Below are 13,777 nucleotides of genomic sequence, written 5' to 3'. Positions count from 1 at the left end.
TACAGGATAATTTTTATGTATAATGATAACAGCACAGACTGGTTTAGAGATGACACATGTAGGCAATGGTTGTGTGTCCAAACGCGACACAATTGTGAGTATCTACTAATACTGTAAAGTTTATGGTCTATATCTTTTCACACTACAATATAGCGCCATACATATGTGGTTGAATGATTTATAACAGCGTATAATTCTTGATTTAGAAAACTTGTGAATTACCCAAATGTGTCAACAATCACATGTAAAATCCTTTCAAGATGGCAGCAGATTTGACAACAAAATATAGTAGCCCCATATGTATACGACTGCGCATGCACGATCGACATTGCATGCGAGCAACTCACATTCCACTTGTGCAGTAGTTTACATCAACACTCTCACAGAAATATAACGTACTGAACGAAAGATCATTCCCTACGTTTATCCATTCAAAACGGTGCATGTTAGACCGCGATTGAGATAATTATAGGATATATAGAGGAGAACTAACATACTACAAGATGGCTGCCATGTAACTACTAGACCGAACCCATTGTGCATGTGCAATAAGGGAAGGAAAATTTAAAAGTCGAGATTTAGACGAGTGTCTGTTTGGACGCGATAAGCTGTAGAAGGGTAGACATATGCCCCAAATTTCATCGAATAGGTGAGTATAGCCTGAGTGTGTGCGTAATGTGAGAATAACCTTTTTGCGAAAGTACCATTGTTGGGTGTTGGACTGCGGTTGATTACCAAGTCCACTATATACCTTTTTAGATGCCAAGAGGACAAATAGATATTGTTGTCGTGGTAGTCGGGTTTGTCAAATTGAGTTTTGCAAATGTAGGAGGCGAGACACATTTAAAACTTTAACTGTTGTGATATATAAGGCATTTGCAATGATTCCTTGGGGCACGATGAACTTGTTTACATTGCGTGGTGATGAAAGAATCACGGGTTATATAAGCACTACAACTGGGGTATAGAGCAGAATGTAATCTATGAATGTACTCATTTCATAAATAATAGAGATTATACTTTAAGTCTGGTCAGCGTGCTTACAATGTCGATCTAACTAGACAGTGATATTATCCTTTTTAATACTGCGTGGCAACCGTACATTGAATATATCTACATAATATAATACAACTTAATAGGAGATTGACTAACCAAATAAGAGAGGGAACACTCAATGTCTGGTTTGTGCGCAAATAATGTAGACGTGATTGAACAGGGGCATCACCTTTATGATACGGGGTGACAACTGTACCTAGAACTAGTTTGTGCAGTACATGTTTGTTGTAAATACGGCAAGTGTGTCTGGAATTACAATTTTTATGGGAATAGAATATAAGGTTTTCCCCTCTCTTTGAAAATATTATGACCCGCTATCAAAATACGGAGCTTTAAACGCATACTGACTGTGCTTGCACGATACAAGCAATGTCGAAATATGGCACGTGCACAGTAAAACACCGTGAACACTTTTTTAATGATTGCCCGTGTTTGACATGCAAGGCCTTCTATTTCTGTAAATTATGTTTGGCCTATTATATGCTCAACGTGTATGCTGCCATTACTTCTGGAAATACACCGCTAAAAACTACTATTCACGGAAGAGTTTGAGATGTAAAGCTCTCTCCCCATTAAAAATGTGTAGTTACAATGCCTAGAAGCCACTCTTGTCTATACTTGGTCTTAGTAGCCGTTTTGAAAACACGTGATACAAAATTAGACCTTATTACACGCCAGATACGTATAAGCGCGATACATCTGCAATAATGGGTACAGACATAGATACTCTTGCCACATTGTAAGCGAAGTTATGGTGTTGACTTAATGAAAAAATAACGTGCACAACTGCCTGATCAGTGCGCTTGGGGTGTCACGAATACTTGATTGGTATATAGAAATGCCTTATTTTATTATTTTATTATTTTAAATGCGGATGTCGACATTGACCGACAAGACGCAAATGAGATGACAGTATACCGTACAGGCAAATAGCGGAATTTTGGAGCCTAATATGTGCTCAGAATAAAAACTCTTTTTCCCAGCACATTGCTCTAAAACGACAATAGTACCTGAGTTATTTCTTATATCCACACAACTGGTTCTGTGAAGCCTCTAAAGTGCTCAGGTAGGATTTCGCTTATAATTATATATATATAATTATACAAAATAGACAGATAGGAACACACTAAAATCGTCACACTTTCTCTGACATGTCGTTATTTTAACCTTTTCTTTTAGAAAAAGCCTCTTGTTTTTCATTGTACCTGCGGAGCACATAGACTTATGTACTTGAAAGAATTTTGGACGAGGTAACTATGGCATATAATAGACTCATAAACTTGATAACCATAGGTCTTTCCATGTTGATTTCCCCACAATGTTCACAACATATCAAATGTTATGCTTATTTTGTCTGTTTCTCCTTTGATCTCCCTGCAATGTTGATAACATGTCTCATGTTTTGTTTACTTTGCTTTTTTTCTTTTGTTTTCCCATCTGCATATGCAATCGTATCCAATAATACTCTATGGCAATCTGTAAATAATCTGTCGGGCAGTTCCTAAATGAAGACATCTTATACTGCCTGACAGACACGTTTTTAGTTGACTGACCTGTGATTTTGATAAAGGCATGTATCTCATATTTGACGGTTATGTCGATGATTTGTTGACTTGCAACAATGTTTACATCATGGCCCTTTGAAAAGTACTGTTTGTGCTTTTTTATGAAATGTTAATTTTTCACTGTTATTGTAAATATATAAATAGATTTATAATGTATATATGTGGAGCAGAAGTGTCTTGAATTTTGATATATGAAAAATAATAAGATTTTAAAACGTTGTGAATGTTGTCTATGTCTTGTAGACCTGAAGAAGTCCTATAATAGGACGAAACACGTTGGCTGCTCTTTAAAGAAAATAAGAATAAAGAATAAAGGAACATTCATAAAAAATTAATTCTGTGAAGTTGTTCATTACTACTAGTGTGTGCTGATCAAACCATCTTTTGTATATTGTTGATGTGAATTTGTTCACAGACAAGAAACTATGAGGTCTTGTTTCTTTTGATCTTTGCACTACATAATATTAATCTCCCGTTAAATAAATAAGTGTGGTTATATATCCAAGACCTCTATTGTGAATCGTTTGCTACAAATATGCAAGTCCATGGACCATGACTCAGACATGATGCATCTGAACCTCTGGAGTCTCTCTTCTAACTTTTATCCTGCAATACAAATGAGGGATTTTTATTTTGTTTTGGCACATCCTACTTGGAGCCAGGGGTGCTCCATAAGCCCTCTTACACTCTTTTTATCACTTTTTTTCAGTACTCTGGCTTAAGTGTCTAGCATCTTAGAGGAAGATTGGTCATGAGCCAAACCTGCAAGGAAGATGAGGGGTGGAGAGCCCCTGCATCGCTCCTCCACTGGAGGCCAGTATGCACAGAAAAGGGATATCTAAAAATAAAAATGTAGGAAGCTCTGAAGTCTACATGCAAGGGGAGACCTGCACAGTCCAGCCTGGTGGCCTACCACCTGCATCACCTCCAATTGGGGGTCCTAACGATTCAAGACTGATCCCCCACGAGTGGCCTTACAGAGAGTGAGAGATGCCTTCCTTCCTCATTCTATCTTTGAGACATTGGGGCACTCGACAACATTATGAAGTGGGTCTCACACTCCTTTTTAAGCCATAAACAGATCATCTTGACTTCACCTTTCACATTATCCTATCTTCCATCAGCTTTGGCATACCACAGGTTTCCATGATTGTTCAAATCCTGGTTAATACCTACCTTAGAGCACCACAGTTACATGTGATGTTTTTGCCTAATCAACTACATCTATGCAGACAACACTCAGACCCTGATGGGTAAAAGAATCCATTCAGACCCCCTCCATGCCATCTAGAACTGGATGACTATTTGAAACCACAGAAAAACCAAATACCGAGCTCCAAAGTGGTGACCTGGCATCCCACCATAATCACCTCACATTGAAAATATGAGATTCGACTCTGTATCCTGATGTCAGCTTTGGACCTCAAATCACCATGGTCAATGAGAAGGTTTTACATTGTGTGGGAAACCTGAATGAAAATGTCCCTTTCTTGGACCTCCATCACTGGGTCCAGGCCACCATTGCCCTTATGCTCTCATGTCTGGTCTACACAAACACCCAGTACATTGGTTTTACTGTATACCTTCTTCACCGGCTCCAACAAATACAAAATACTGCAGAAAGGCCTCAGCTTCAAACTGCATGAAATCATATCATCCCTAAGTGCCCAGTACTGGCTGCTACTTGCAAGAAGAGTATATTTCATGACAATCCTTATTCTTCATAGTGCTCTACTTGGAATAATGTTTTCTTCCTACAGAGAACTCTGCACTCACTTTTAAGATAAGGAATCTTCATGACCACCTGACCCTTTGCAAAGCACTTAAGGCCCAGCAGTCCCTGAATACCATATACCCGAATCACACAAATGTGTCTATTCTGCAGGCATGGCTGTTCTGGGTACAGTGAGTTCAGTGTATGTAATCAGATCACCATTCCTGCTGACTGCCACTCAGAGGATGTAATTTACACCCACATATAAGCAATCACTCAATCATGTACACAGGCTTCTTTCACTGTGTGACCCTACCCCACAGCTATGCAATGTCAACCCAATGCAAACTTCCTACCCAGCCTTCACCACTCACAAACACTATATTGTGGTGTTGCTTCCCTACTAGAAATTCTCTAGTACTCTCTAAAAAGCACATTTGCCAACTCAGTCGCAAACCAGTAATATATACCATAAACAACCGCTCTTTGGAAGAGGCACCCTTAACACCCCCCTTCCAAATAACGCTTTCTTATGATTTCCCAAACACCTTTAGTGATTCAGTAACAGCTAAATAAATAGCATGGTGCATCTGGCACTACATTTCTCACCTTTGACTTTGCTATGCCAATGAAATATTGATGTTTGTCGAACACATGCTGGGCTAATATTGTCACTTCCGCACTGGAATAAAAAATTAAGCAAATGTTTTTGTATTATTTTTACTGCTGGTGCATAAATGTGAACGAAGCTAATAGGATTTTCTCTATATTAAGAGCCCTATTTATGGGGATTTGGCGTGGGGTAGTGCAGCAAGTCATCTTGTCAAAGTAAAAGGGCAGGAATACACTGTATTTGTTCAATACAATACATTTCTATCCTTTCCCTCTGCGCTGTGTTGTCAGCAGGGTTGTTTAAGTACAGGAGGGGGCATCTTTCTGCGCAGAAACAATGTTCCTCTTTCTATGTGTGCTGCAGAATGCCGGACACATAGAAAGAGGAATAAACGAGGAGAAATCAAGTTATTTCTCCTTGTTACGCCTCACCTTGGGGGCTTTAGCTTTTGGCACATCTCCAGGTTTACATAGTCTGGGGAAAAGTCAAAATCAGTGCTTAATTTGTGCCGGTGCTTTCCGGTGCTTAACACCGGCACTTATTTATCAGGGCCGGGTCTACACCTGAGTGCCAACACATATCAATGACTGCACGTCATGCATCACAAAAATAGAATTGACTGCAGTGTTCACAATCCATCAAGTCCCCCGGTGAAGAGTGCTGCTGAGCTGATAATAAATCCATGCCGATTTGATTTCAGTGAAGTCAGAGTTACCGGTGGGTGGGCCACTGATTGGGCTGGATTTGGTTCTGAGCGTAACCTTTTTTTAAATTCTGCGCTCCGGCGCACACACGAGTCACGACACACCAGCACTTCAGCACGTCAACTGCACTATTATTTGAAGTAGCCAGCGTGTCATGCAGTCAGTGTACAGCAGCAGGCCTCTTCGTATAAAAGGCAGTAACCTGTAAGTAACCCAAACCAGCACTGCTTTTTCTTTAATTTAGTGTGGTCACCGTGGTGCTTGGTAAACTTGGTATGAACTGACTCCGAGAAGCAATCATGCCGCCTGCGCCGGGCACAGTGTGCAATCCCCGGGTCAGAAGGCTGGCAGAGCAGGGCCTTAACCCCTTTCTGTCTGTATTCTTTGACCTGCATTTGAAGTGCTGTTTCGTGCCATGTTTTATCTCTTTCGGATATATTTCGGTATTTTAATACCTGCTCTCCCCAGTGGCCCTCGGGAGCTGGCATGTCACTGGTCGTCTGTCTCTGCCTGCTCTGCTTCGCTGGCAGTCTCCTCCCCTCCCTGGGTTGGTCCCACAAAGTAAGCATCGAGCCCCCCCGCCCCTCGCCATCTGCATGGCTGGTGGGATGGTGAGACCATAGCACAGACTGGCCGCTCTGGCGTAGTTTAGCGCTTGGGCCCGGGAAGGGGAGAGAGAGTATGTGCCAAAGATACAAGCAGGATTCATAGCGACCCTGGGCAAGTGGGCAGCATGGAAACGGAGAAGAACAACATTTGCTTTAGTTGCTTGATAAAACTGCAGGGCGGGATCGGAAATCAGTAATATTGCCCTCCCTTCAACGTCCCCAGTGAAGCAGTTCTGTTGTTTAACCACACGCTGCAGTGGCGCCCCAAGAATTTGCAGGATACATCTCGTCTGTCACCCATTTTTCTGTCGTCCACAGAGGAAAAACAACTAATGCCCATAGACCTATTTCAAGTTCTTTACATAACTGATAGTGTTGGTGTTACATGTGTTTTCTGTTTCTAACGTTTGGTTTTAGTTCAATTTTGCTTTTTCATGCAGTCAGTGCTAACAGTGCCCTTGAGTTATCGAGAGCACATTCTCGAGTTTGTTACTTTCTTGGGGCATATTCTGTCATCTTGAAGAGCTTGATAAAGAATATAGAATATTCAAACCTTCAATTTTTTTATGTGACCTGGAAGCTTGTGTCCCCACTGACTGCATGGCACCGTGAAATCACAATTCCTGATCCAGTCTTCTCTCTTGTTTAGCAAATTAATGTATTCTGGGAGTTGTAGGCAGTGCACCTGAACTAGATTTCCAACTTACCCTGATAAATATATGATCTGATGTTGGGGGGGTGGGGGGGGGGGGGGAGTTATATTCCTGTGAAATAACAATGCCTAATTTGAACCTGGCACTTGCTTTTCCTCATTAGATATTGACAGAGCAGCTCCTGGTGAGAGCAAGCGAGGTGAAAAACACACAAACCGGAAAGGAGAAGTAAAATAAATATGTAAAAAGTAACCAAGGGAGAATGCGGGTACCAACAACAGTGAGCTAAAGAAGCAAGTAGTGTCCGGGAATAGATTGAAGAAGCCCGCGATGAATTCCGGACTACGCAGCCTTGGTGTTCAGTTCGTAGACATTTAATAGCAACACTGGAGGCTTTTTAGCACAGCCGGGGGCACTCTCACTCATTCCTTTTACAAATTAAGCACTGGATCGAGTCACCTGATTGCCTTTGCCTGCAGTCCTTCTGATGCTGTAGTCATGTGGCCCAGATTGTCCTGGTGTTCTGACAGTTTATCTTCATTTAAGTTGTATATTGTTTTTGTTTCCAGCCCAGATGCACTGCTTAAGAGTCCTTTTTGAACAGTGGGTCTGCACCTTTGTAATGCCTGGACACAGCTCAGAGGGACAAACAACTCTATTACTAAGCAGTTTATGCTACACAGAGGACTGTGTGTAAAATATGCATTAACTTTCGCTGTGTTATTACCAGAAAATTGAAGATCTTAGGTTTGCATGCCTCGTTAAATTCTCTTTTCCATGTTGATGAATGTAGTCTTGACTATCTGGTTACCTAACCTGTGTCAAAGATTGGGGCCAGGACAGAAAGTTGGCCCTTCGCCCCTCCTGTGACAATTAACTACTTATGCATATCCAGATCTTGCTTTGGGTTGTTGATGGAACATGAGGAAAATATAGCCCTATGAAATCCCGTGGCTTCCTGACTGTCTATACTTTTCCTGCTGCTAGTAGAAGTGTCATGGAACAGTGTATTTATTATTGAAAAAAGGTAGAGGAACGGTACTTATGTTGGAAATAGAAGTGCTCCTTTCTAGGTTTTACTCATGCTCAGTTAAACATACTTAAGAGAAAGGACTGCGTAAAGGTGTCATCACTTTTTTCTCATTCCTTAGCTTGCATTCGCCTTGTCATTTTCCTCAAAAGGTTTGATCTTTCAGCATTCCCTCTCCTACTATCTCACTTACATATTTCCTTTTTTGTGTATCAATTTATTGTTAAAAACTCCTGTTGTCTACACAGTTGTCTCTAAGACTGCTTCTTTTTCTTTCTAAACGCACACCTCCTTCACCTCCTCTCTTTCCTACATCATCACCTTCACGGAACGTATGTCACGGTGTGACACAGTGTTTAACTAGTGAAACATAAGTTACATGCCTGAACTGTGACTGACACCCTTTCCGTGTGAAGATAGCTCAGTGAGATATGCTGTACCTGTCGAGATGGGTGCATATATGTGTGTATAATCTGCAAGCGTCCCACTAAGTCATTCATTCTTCTGAAAGAGATCCACTGAATAGTAACACTTAGTATTTACAGAGCTTTAAAGTGACAAAGTCCACAGTTAGCAAGCACTATAAAACAAGCTATCACGTTTTATGGTTCTAATATTTAAACCAGTCATAACACTATATGAAGTGTATTGTCTAGGGGCAGATGTTATATTCACCTATTTGCATCAGAGACAGAAGGCTCCCTTGCTGAAATTCAGCAGTGCCAGTTAAGGATGTGGGTGGGGCCAATAGAGTAAGTGGGCGGAGCTGAAAGAAGTGGGTGTGGCCTCCGACAAACATTTGAGCACCTGGACTTCATATTTTACAAATTAAGCACTGGTCAAAACACATGGGTGTAGCGTTGAAAACTCACCGCAATACCCATGCTCCCTAGGGCAGAATAAGGCAACACAGTGATTTGCGCTGCCTTGTCTTACTCCATATCTATGAGGCCATTCAAAGCCACACAAAGTAGCTTTGCATGGCATCATAAATATTATTTGGTTGATTTGTCCCACTGGAGCGTCACAAAAAGTGACACTATGGCAGCTCAAAGGGTTCTTAAATATGCCCCAAAGTCTTTTGCGCCACAGTAAAATGGAGGAAACTGATTGTAAGTTCCAGCTGAATAACAGTTTTAACAAACAAAACACCTTGGCCACAAAGGTCCAGGTTTGTGAAAACATGGAGCAAGCTAATAACAAACTCATTTTTAGCGTTCTTTAATGATATATTGAGAAACGGATTTTGACACAAACTTAGTTTCATCTTTGATATTCTAAACGTGGATTCTAGTGTTTTGTCCCATTCACTCTTATGTACTCAGAGCAAAAAAGTGGCAATATATTATGTGGACTGTAACAAACCCAGTTTACATCAGCCCCTCTCTAGTGTGAAGCAAAATCAGTGCCAAAAGTGTTTTGCTATGGACTATGTAAGTGTTCACCTGGTCCCTGTTGCTGGGTAATGCTGGGATGGTTCCACTGGTCATCACTGACAGCACAATAGCCTGCTCTGGTTTGGAGGGGCTGGGAGAGTTAAGTGACAGTTGGAGTTGAGCTGATGCAGGGGCTGGTGGTCTGTGTATTTCTGAATACATTTTTCGAAAAGGATCTTCTTTGTGTCCGGCTGTTCAACTTATCATTGGCGACGAGCTGCGCCTGCTACGGACAGTTATTTGAAGACCATCAGCTTCCCCACCAGACCCGCGAATACTGCAGCAATTTTGATACTTATCGGCCTACAAAGGACTGTGTGGTGCTTCAGGTATTTTGCGGAGTGTTTTAATTCTGGGAGTGCTATCTCCGTAATGTTATACTTTGACTTTTCAAAGGTAGAAGAAAACAAAGTACATTAGCACCCCTTTTTAAGAAGTTATTTGTCAAATTGCCTGCTCGTGGTGTGCCCCTGCCAAAGAGGAAGCATTATTGTGACGTGTCTTACCTGCTGGCAGAATGTGCCAGTGTATCTTAGTAGTGACGTCAACACGTGCAGAGTGGTCAAGGCTCACCGTGGTCAGCATAGCTGTGAGGCGGTTCCTAGCACACGCCGCCTAGTTTACGGAGACACACTGATTGACGGAGTTAACCCGTGATGAGGCAGTCGAGATGCACTCACGCTAAGTTCGGGGTCACTTATCATCTATTTAGGCATGCACGGTGAGTCCCTGTTTCTGTTTCGGGCATCCGCAGTGACGTGCTCACTTTTCTTATCTACAGAGTCCACGAGTTATCGGTCATGTTTGGGATTTTAACATTGTTTTAAAAAAACAGCACGGTGACGCGAACACCAAGAGGTAGTGTACATTTCACAACATAAGTTCAGTTTTTTTTTCTCTCTTTGCATCAAGGATTATTCTTGTATTAATTCGAACGACTATTGTGTGCGATGTTTTAGGAGTTTATACATATATTTTTTTTCCCTCCTCTTCTCACTTTGGCTGATTTCCATTATTTTTAGCTGTAGTTGTGTAGTTGTTGCTGTGCTACCATGGCATCATCCAGTATGTCTCAACCACCTCAATATCTCTCTGACAAAGGTGACCCAATTTTGTCATGGAATACTTGGAATCCTTGTTTGATTGACATTTAATTGCCATCGGTGGTAAAAAATGTTCTGCATTGAGGAAGCAAGCTGTGTTCTTAAATAATTTGGGCGTTGAAGGGGGGCATGTGTATGACAATTTAGATGAAATTGTTTTGGGGCGTGGTGAGGGTGAACCTGACAATGTTTTTGATATGTCTGTCATGATGCTTGAGAAGCATTTTGGATAAAAAATAAACGTTGTGTTGGAACGACATAAATTCTTCACAAGGGCACAGGGCAAACAGGAAAAAATGGGTAGTTATGTGGCAACCCTAAAAACTAGAAGCGGCAAGACCAGTCTTACATGTTTCAGATGTAAGAGTGATGACCATTAGTCCAATAGTTCTAGCTGTTTTGCAAGGTTTGGCAAATGTAATAAGTGTGGCAAAAAGGGCCATTATGCACATAGATGCCATAGCATTAAAGGGCCAGGGGTGCATTGTGTGAAAGAAGAGAAGAAGTATATTTTGAGTGTGAGGGAGGATGGTGTTGTGGATGGGGATAAGTTGGAGATACCGGAGTTTTGAAAATTTGATAGGTGGGAAATAATTGTCAATTTTGGCTGATACTGGTTCGCCTTACACTATGGTTGGTGACAAGAATTGGGAGGTTGTGTTTGGACAGGATGAGGCTGAATTATCCCCAACTGACATTAATCCTGTAGGTTATCGTGGTGTTAAGATTGATGTGTTGGGATATGTGGTCATGAAAATACAGTTTAGAGACAGGGAGACTGTAGGGAAAGTATATGTGGCAAAAAGGAGTGATAACCTAGTTCGATGGCGATACCAAAGGGACATGGGGATTACCTTAAATGCCAATACTCTGGAAAAAGTTTTACTATTGTCTAATGGTCAATTGCCAGAAGATGTGTGTTTGCAATTTCCTAAGGTGTTCAGTCATAATTTGGATTGCTCCAAAATTTGGAGCACACAATTATTTTGAAGCAAAGAGCTCAGCCTTTTGTGACCAAGGTAAGGAAAGTACCCCACATGATGACTGAGCCTTTATATTGTGAATTAAAAAGGCTATTGGGTGCTGGTTTCATTAAAGAGATTGAATGCTCGGAGTGGTTGGCCCCGATTGTTTTGGCATCCAAAGATGGGGAGAAAAGGGATCTGCATGTGTGTGGACTTGAGGGGAGCTCAACAAGCACATTTGGGTTGACAGACAGCCTCTACCGAATATATCGGAAACCCTAGCTTTAATCAAGTATGCAAAACTCAGTGTCATGGATTTGTCCTCCATTTGCCACCAGGTACTGCTTCATCCAGAGTGAAGGCATCTCACATTGTTTGTGATTCCTTTTAGGTGCATTTAGATGTTTTTCGTATGCCTTTTGGACTGGCATCTACAGCTACTTGTTGTCAAAGAGTTATGAACAAAGTGCTGGATGGTTAGCACAAGGTTCTTATCTTTCAGACGACATCCTGGTTTTATGGTAAGGACCAACATGAGCATGACAAGCAGTTGTGGGAAGTCTTAAATCGACTACAGGATGCAGGTTTGGTGATGAAGAAGGAGAAGTGCAAATTCCGAGTAATGTCTGTGAACTATTAGGGACATACAATTTCTAGGGAAGGGATTAGTCCCAATTTAGTCTTGGCTGAAGGCACCGTGAAGGCACCCATACCTGTAAATAGAGACCAAGTGCAATCTTTTCTGAGATTGGCTGAGTTTTGCTCAAAGTTTGTTGCCAATTTTGCAAGTTTGTCATTACCACTGATACTATTGCTCAAGAAGAGTGCAAAATTCATGTGGTCGTAAGAGTACACTCTCGCTTTTATTAGCATCAGGGAGATTATTGGTGGCATGCCTACACTGGGGCATTGTGATGCTTGTAAAAAGACAGTATTGTCAACGGGTGCCATCATGCGTGGGTTGGGAGCTGTGCTCTCGCAGATTATGGATAGTGAGTCTAAGATTGTAGCTTTTGCTTCTCGTTCACTTAAGGGTGCAGAGGAACGTTACTCTTTGATTGACCGAGAAGCACTGGCAGTTTACTGGGCGGTTCATCATTTTAAGTTCTACCTGTGGGATATACCAGTAGTGGTCAGATCAGATCACCGACCACTGTGTCAGATTTTCATATGTAGGAAGATTGAGAACTTGTATCCAAGAATAAAACGATGGGTGGAAGGTTTGACTGAGTTCAATTTTAGAGTAGAGTATGTGCCTGGTCCGAAGAATATAGTTGCTGATTGCCTATCAAGGATGCCCTTGAATCAGGGTGGGGAGGAGGTCAAGAATTCCTTAGTGGCATGGGTGTGTGAATCAGCAGTTAATGTGGAGGAATGGTCCCTGGCATGCCAAGGTGACAAGGATTTGGAAGTGATCAAAGAGTTCACTGTGAAGGCTTGGCCAGTGGATAAGGACGTGCCAGATCCATTGAAGGGTTTTTTAAGTATGAAGAATGAATTGTGTGTGATTGATGAGAAACTATTAAGAGGAAACCGAGTAACACCTCCAGGTGGGTTAAGAAACAAGCTGGTCAACTTAGCCCATGAAGGACATCTGGAAAGAATTTAACTAAAGCTAGAGTTCGGGAATAGTATTGGGGGCCAGCAATGGACCGACACATTGAAGAGGTGGTGAAAGATTGCTGGGAGTGTGCTAACAGTGACAAGAGCAAAAAGACATGTATGGATCCACTGTCACCTGTGGAGATTCATGCAGAACCTTGGTCCAAGTTGGGGTTGGATATTGCTGGTCCTTTTGAACTATTTGCACATGAAGAGCGGTACGTATTGATGGTGGTGGATTACACCTCCAAGTGGGTTGTGACCAAATGTGTGCCTGGGGTTAATACTAAAACAGTGATGGAATTTCTTTCTGAGGAGTTTTCCAGAAAGGGTATTCCCAAGTATCTCATAACGGACAATGGGGTACAGTTTATTTCCCATGAAATGTGTCTTTTCCTCAAGGAGTTGTCTATTAAACATCATAAGACAGCATTGTATCCTCCACAAGCTAGTGGTTTAGTCGAGAGCATGAACAAGTTGGTAAAGAGCTGTGCACAAAGGGCATTACAAACAAAGGCCTCACTTAAATGTGTGTGCTCAGAGAGACACGGTGGGCTCATCGTAACACACCCAACTGTTTGACATTAGTTTCTCCTTTTAGTGTTTTGAGGGGTAGGAAACCGCATGATAAGTTAAGTCCTGCTTGGTTAAGATTGGATGTGGGAGAGGCAAGGAGGGAAGACATGGATGAGCATCTTGTGTTAAAAAGGAGGGCTCATCAAGAGAAA

This window comes from Triturus cristatus, chromosome 2_1, assembly GCF_964204655.1.
Source record: "Triturus cristatus chromosome 2_1, aTriCri1.1, whole genome shotgun sequence".
NCBI classification, from domain to species: Eukaryota; Metazoa; Chordata; class Amphibia; order Caudata; family Salamandridae; genus Triturus; species Triturus cristatus.
The sequence above is the reverse complement of the archived record's forward strand: the minus strand, read 5'-3'. Positions refer to the sequence as shown.